The sequence below is a fragment of the Sinocyclocheilus rhinocerous genome, unplaced genomic scaffold, assembly GCF_001515625.1.
Source record: "Sinocyclocheilus rhinocerous isolate Xijiao unplaced genomic scaffold, SAMN03320098_v1.1 scaffold7809, whole genome shotgun sequence".
NCBI classification, from domain to species: domain Eukaryota; kingdom Metazoa; phylum Chordata; class Actinopteri; order Cypriniformes; family Cyprinidae; genus Sinocyclocheilus; species Sinocyclocheilus rhinocerous.
In genome coordinates, this window is record NW_015638655.1 from 27,394 (window position 1) to 35,240 (window position 7,847).

The window sequence follows — 7,847 nt, forward strand, 5'->3', positions numbered from 1 at the left end:
CAAAAAATAACCAAGCAGTTAAGAGAAAGTAACCGAAAACACTGACAAGTAATTGTGTTATTGTTTTGTCTATTAAACAGAGAGAAAACAAGGACATTGGAAGAGCAGAAAAAATACAGCAACTCTTTCACAGATATCTTCCAATCAGTCACCACAATAGACTAAGAGCTGCAGATGTTCTTCAGATATCTGCACAATCATTACAGTCCCATGAGTCTTGTGCTGAAGTAGAGCTGATTCAGACTTTCTTACAAAAACTGCTAATGATGAACTACAAAGCAAGATACATTAAATCTAAAGAGACCAATGAGGAAGCTCACACACAACAAAGAGACATAGACTCATTTGAAGATGAGGGTGATATTTTTGATGATGAAAACATATATTTGTTAAACAAAGGAACCAGTCAATCTGACCTCATTCACCCGATGGATGTTCAGATGGTTGTGTTTCATTGTGCTGATGGTTTCCTGAAGCAGCTGATGGTCACTAAACTGTCCCAGTGTCAGTACGCTCTGCCTCTGCTTGTTCCTGATCCATTCACACAACAGATTGAGTTTCCTCTCTGGACATTCAGACAAATCAACAAGAGCTGGAAAATCAGAAACCCCAACAATGAGATTATTACTCAAACACAGTCAATCTACAAGGCACAAACTCCAATGGTGTTTTTCTTCAGATTTGGCTCTTTGCCCTCATCCAAGTCTCAGCTGATTAACAGTCTGATCAATGAGAGACACGACACATTCTTCCACCGGAACATCCCAGGCAGCAGCAGCACCAGAGTCCTGATGGATGGAGTGGTGGAGATCGCCTGGTTCTGCCCATCTGGATCATATGATGATAAATTCACTGAGTGTGTAGCGTTCTGTAATCTACACGGTGATGCAGGAGACCACGAGAAACAGCTGCAGATCCTCACTGAAATGGCCTCAGTCAATGTTGTTCTTCTACCACAACTTCAGAGGGATGACAGAAGTGCAACAATAATCCAAAAGCTGTACAGTGAAAAAAAAAACACTAATTTGTCTCTTTACAGAGGATGAATCTACTGTCACTGAGATCAAGAAAGGGAAATTTAAGATTGGTTTGAAACACAGAAGTCAGTTAGATGTATCTGAAGAACTCAGAAGAGCCATAGATGTTTATCTCTCAGAATCATCTCACACTTTCAGACTTGAAGATGTGTCCAAATACTCAGACATCAGAGTAGATGAGGAAGACGATGATAACTGCAGGAGAGGAAGAGCAGCAGCACAGCAGATGATGAGTTTACTGGAGAAGAAAGATCTGACAGAAATCAAATAATCATTTCTGCCTCATCAGGGGAAACTGTGGCATCAGTGGAGTCAGAGGAACAAAGAACTGCATCGACCTCGAGCAGATGAGATAGAAATAGACATCAGAAGAAAACAAACAGAAATGAAGAAAATACGTGAACAGCAGCATGAATCAAACATCAGTGACTTTATGAAGCTCTTTATTAAACAAATTAACTTGCATACTGAATATAAGATGTTTTTCCTTAAATGGCTCAGAATTCTCCTGGATGAATATACATCAGCTGATCTTTCTTATTTACTTGACAAGTATCATGAAAAGTGGTCAGCAGTTGTAAAACTGAGAGAGGATCATGCTAAATCAGAAAAATTGACAGCTGAACAAACAGAACTTGAGAGAATATCTGGGGATCTTCAAGCTGCAGCCTTTGGTTTGGAGCACATCATGAGGGAGATTGGACAGATCGATGAATCATATTCATCTGTGAAGAAGAACAAGAAATACCTGCAGATTGACTTTTCTTCTCTCCCGAGTCTTGCAGCAGAGATGATGATCTCTGGATCTCCACTGGAGCTGATGGATGGAGATGCTTGTCATGTTCCTGTGATCTGGATCTCTGCTGTTCTAGATCAAGTCTTACAGAAACTGGGAGACCAGAGAGTCTTTGTGCTGTCAGTTTTAGGGCTTCAGAGCTCTGGCAAATCCACCATGCTCAATGCCATGTTTGGACTCCAGTTTGCGGTCAGTGCTGGCAGGTGCACCAGAGGAGCTTTCATGCAGCTGGTCAGAGTGTCAGACGAGATGAAAACACAGATGAACTTTGAGTATATTCTGGTTGTTGATACTGAGGGTCTTCGTGCTATAGATCTGGCTGGAGGATCAAAAATACATCATGACAATGAATTGGCCACATTTGTTGTAGGTCTGGGAAATCTGACATTGATCAACATCCCATGTGAGATGGAGGATTTTCTTCATATTGTTGTTCAGGCCTTCATGAGGATGAAGAAGGTCAGACTGAAACCCAGCTGTGTGTTTGTGCATCAGAACGTTTCAGACGTCACAGCTGGAGACAAAAACATGGAGGGAAGAAGACGACTGCAGGAGAAACTGGACGAGATGACAAAACTTGCTGCTGAAGATGAAGTCTGTGATGTAGAACTTTTCAGTGATGTCATTAGATTTGATGTTCAGAAAGATGTGAAGTAATGTTGCTCAGTTCTGGGAGGGCAGTCCACCAATGGCACCACCAAACCCAAACTACTGTGAGAACATTCAAGAACTAAAGGAAATATTATGTCTCGTGCCTCAAACTCACATAGAATGATGCTAACACATCTAAAAGATCGGGTTAAAGATCTCTGAGATGCTTTACTAAATGAACAATTCGTCTTCAGCTTCAGAAATTCTCTGGAGATTTCAGCCTACCAGAAACTAGAGACCGAATACAGCAAATGGTCCTGGAGTCTTCGCAGTGCCATGATAGAAACTGAGAAAAAATTACAGCACAAAATAGAAAATGAATCAATTCATGAGATTAAAGAAACTGATATTCACAGAGAACTGAAGAAGACAAGTGGAGAAGTGAAAAAATCAATGTCTGAATTCTTTGAGAAAGACAGAGATAAAGATATACTGATTCAGTGGAAAACATCATTTGAAATCAAAATCAAAGAGCTTCAGGAAAACATTGTGAGAGAAACAAAGATGAAATTAAATGAGGTTCTTCAGCAGCGAGACCTGAAGAAAAAGATTGATGTTCAGAGGACACAACATGAAAACACTCTCTATGAAAAGAGCAAAGAACTTGCGGTAAAACTCAGAGACAAAGCAAATGATGAAGAAACATTGAAGAAAGACTTTTTGTTCTGGAAACAGTGTGTGAAGAACAAAAGAGACACTAGTGCAATCGGAGACATTGACATAATGACAGATGTGAGAGGGATCCTCAGTGGCATCTATAAAAATGCTCATGTAGATCACTTGAGGAAGAACAGGGATATTTTCTTTGTACAGGTTTATTCAGATTATGTACAGTTAAAGAAATCTAGCGGATTTACAGGACATGTTACAAATACTTTCAGATCAGCTAAAGAGAAGTTTGGTTATAGTCCTCTCTCTAAAGAGGATGAAATCCAAATAAAATCATTAGTCACAGATGTTGCTCAGCAGACAGACAAAATGATTCAGTCATTTAACATTTCAAAGATGGGCTACAACATCAGCTGCATTCAACAACTCACAGATTACATCAAGACAAGAGTAAGAGAACATCAGGAAGGAGCAGTGAAATATGTGTTCAAGAAAGAATTCCTCATGGATTTGGCTCTTTCCATCTGTAAGAGATCAAACAAGATGATCACTGACCAACACAGACTGTTCAGAGAAGCCAATAATCCTGAAATATATGTGGAGAGGAAGAGAGAAGAGTACTATAGTATTTTCCAGAAATACTGTCATGGAGCTGCATCAGCAGCCATCTTTGGTGAGATCTTCTGTCAGAAACTCAAAGAGTCCATTGAGCAGAGCGTCTACAAGAAGACTACCAGAGATCTGACAGATGAAATGAGATCAAACTGTGAATCACTGAATGGAACCAGATCAAATCTGGAGAAACATATCCTGAAGACACTGGCAGAAGAGGAGGATTTTGACAAATACATGAACTTCATTCATAATCCCAGAGATCACTACAAGAGTTTCATCAGAGATTAAGTCAGTCGGTACATCACTGATAAGTTCAGTGTCAGTGTTTTACCCAAGATGAAGGAGAACATTAAACTCCTGCAGCAGAAGATCATGAGAGCAGCTCGTCAATCTACTGAACATGTTCAAGTGAACAGTGGAGATGCTGGTTTGTGGTTGAAGAGATTCACACAGCAGCTCTCAGATGAGCTGATCTTCTCTGAAAAACACCTCAGTGGAGTCAAACATGATAATGTTAATGATTTCAACCTCCTTGAAGAGGTGATAAGAAAATAACTTCCTGATATAGTGTATGACATCAGCAGGAGATTAAACAGAAAGTCATTTGATAAAAAGCTGGACTATAAATTCAGACCAGATTAGCTTCTGATTGATCACTTCTGTCAGTGCTGTTGGGTTCAGTGTCCGTTCTGTAAAGCCACCTGCACCAAGACCATAGAAAACCATGATAAAGATCACAGTGTTGCTTTCCACAGAGTGACTGGAATTAATGGCACATGTTACCAGCGTTTAACACAGAATCTATTTGCTGATATTTGCACAGATTTAGTGGCAAATAATCAGAATTTTAATACACTACAAGATTGTTTTGGTATTATTAAACATTAAATGTTTATTTTCAATACACACCTGTTGGCACGTTGCATGAGCTGCTCCATATCGAATAGAAGTGGCAATATGTTCACAAGTGTTTGTCCAGCTCCATTCTCCACAGTTTTGATTCATCTCGGTAAGAGCAGCTATAATGTCTTCCTTTATTGGTCTTACTTTATCATCTTGGTAATTGTGTACAGTAATAGGTTTTGGATTCCAGTGACCGAATGCACAGCCAGATGTACCATCATTATATTCTTTGGAATAATTATGCAAGAATTGTGAGTGTAACTTAATATTGTCATTAAGTCTTGCATTATTATTATTTAATAATTCTTAATATTCTTATATAAGAGTTATTATGTCATACTTAGCATGTGAAAAATGTTGTCCCCCTTTTTTTTTCCTGGTATGTCCTCATCATCAACAAATATAGCATAGTGATTGGCAATTTTTATACCACATTGTCCTGAAAATACAAGTATGTCTCCAAACTCAGGCTGTAAAAAAAAAAAAAAAAAAAAAAGCAGTGGTAAATTATGTAAATTCATTAATAATACTGATAAAAATGAAATGGTGATTGTTAAAAATATATATAGGGATGAAAAATTGTTCACATTGTCTGTTCTAAATGGTGGCACATCAGAGAGGCACAGCTGTAGAAGTGTGGTGAGCAAAATTAACTTCTTGCTCTGGCTCATCTTTTTCAACTGTTACAAAACGGATTTAAATCATGTTAGTTGGGCATTCCTTTACATGAAATCTAGTTGCACACGGAGTAACACATCTTTGGTCAATATATATATATATAGATATATATACTTAAACTCAAATGGATACCAGGACAATTTTCAATCTGATTTCTGACAGTATCACAGCACAGAGACAGCGCTCATTAAGATAATAAATGATATTCGCTTAAATTCTGATTCTGGCAAAATATCAGTGCTGGTACTACTAGATCTCAGTGCTGTGTAAATATGTTTTAGGCATAGGTAAACATTTTGAAACTGATTATGTGTGATGTGATTTGATTCTGAAGTTGGGTGTGATGCAGCATGTGACAGAACTCTCTAACCTTTCTAAGAATTTCTTGGAGGTGGCTTTTTTATGTAAATACGCATTAGATGGACAATAGAGATGCACTTTTCTTTTTAATTTAAACACGCATTAGATGGACATTAGAGATGCCAGAAATTGGAACCGGATGTTTTTTTTTTTTTCTCCGTTTGTTTTGAAATATTAGTTACTTACTTATTTACACAAATAATGAAAATAAAACACTGTACAGGGTTGTTGTTTTTTTTTTTACTGAATGGGCAGAACAAGCTCAGTTTAGAGTTTAATTTGCGTTTTCATTCAGCCCTTGCTGTTTTTGTTTCATGCAAAGATGTTTTATGTAGCATAATTATACAAAGACAAAGTCAGAGCATTCTGTTTTTGATTCAGATTTGTGCTATATCGTGTGCTATATTGTGCATCTTTGTTCAGATCATGATTAACATGCAGTGGTTGCTTCTAATTTTTATTGACTGCAGATAGTTCTGCTTGTAATAGAGCAAACAGACATCTTGTTCATGTACTCACATTTTCATTCTTTCTTGTCTCTTAAAACAAAATAAATATTTCTAAAAATTGGCAGTCTGTATCAGAATCGGCTCATTTGCTTGTGAAAAAAAAAATCTGCAATAAGAACTGGCTGACTATTGCACCACACTTTTTTTCTACTGTCCTTTGAAAATTTCATTTTTGTAAATGATCCTTTTAACTCTTATATCATATACATACTGTATATCTATACTGTATTTTATGTAGTTTATCTAGACTCTCAGTTAGACTTCCATCGATACAGTCAGCTGTGCCATTATTTATACAATTCACCATTACTTTTGATACTTAAAGGGTTAGTTCACCCAAAAATGAAAATTAGCTTGTGTTTTACTCCACCTCGAGGCATCCTAGATGTATATGACTTTCTTCTTTCAGACGAATCCAGTCGGAGTTATATTAAAAATTGTCCTGGCTATTCCAAGCTTTATCATTGCAGTCAGTGGGTGTTGCAGTTGAACAGTCCACAAGTCGTCAAATAAAGCTTGCGCATCCATAATAAAAAGTGCCTCACACGGCTCCAGTGCGTGAATAAAGGCCTCCTGTAGCGAATCTGTGTGTTTTTGTAAGAAAAATATCCTCTATGTATATCATTCAGCGTAACATATATATTTATGTAAAAATGAAACAATATAGTTATTCTGACCTGTACTTATTAAAATATGTAAAAGAAAAGTGACTATATTCTATTACATTTTGAAAATGTATTGCTAACAATTGGGTAAAACCTAGTAATGTGAAGGATAGTGGCAAAATATAAAGATTTAAAATATCAATTAATGAATTTTTTGGGGCTACACTATATATGATCCTTAAATATAGGATTTTAATATTTCAAATGATTTTTGTTCTAAATATGCCTGATATTTATTATGTATTTATTTATTGCTATATAAACACCTTTTTGTCTTTGACTCATATACTAATTGACACATTTAATCATCAACATCTATCTATCGTAAACAACTGATGCAAATCACCACATTTTTATTTCTAATTCTAACATTATTCTGTTTATTCATAAAATTACTGTAGATATACAGAAACAGAAAAAAAAACATTTGAAAGTATAAAGTCAGGGAAAAAATTCACATTTGTAAAAAACAACCCTCAGTCTGTTGACACCAATGAAACGAGCTTTAAGTTTCAATTCACAGGAGATCTGAAGACATCAGCATAATACATGGGGTGAAAACAGGAACTATTGACATGAAATAAAGAGTCTTTTCAGCAGCTCTGTTAATATTGATGAGCCTCAGACCATCAACACTCATTCAACAAGACATTCAGGATCATCAGCAGATCATCTCACTTTATTCTGAAAAATAAGTTGATTTTAAATTTCATGGCATCAACACATCTCAAAAAAGTTGGGACAAGGCCATGTTTACCACTGTGTGGCATCCCCTCTTCTTTTTATAACAGTCTGCAAACGTCTGGGGACTGAGGAGACAAGTTGCTCAAGTTTAGGAATAGGAATGTTGTCCCATTCTTGTCTAATACAGGCTTCTAGTTGCTCAACTGTCTTAGGTCTTCTTTGTCGCATCTTCCTCTTTATGATGCGCCAAATGTTTTCCATGGGTGAAAGATCTGGACTGCAGGCTGGCCATTTCAGTACCTGGATCCTTCTTCTACGCAGCCATGATGTTGTAATTGAT

General features: G+C 36.9%; 1 pseudogene; it reads left to right on the forward strand.

Moving 5' to 3' along the window:
* Positions 1 to 248: 248 nt before the first annotated feature.
* Positions 249 to 4,596, forward strand: LOC107749967 (interferon-induced very large GTPase 1-like; annotated as a pseudogene).
* The last annotated feature ends 3,251 nt before the right edge of the window (positions 4,597 to 7,847 follow it).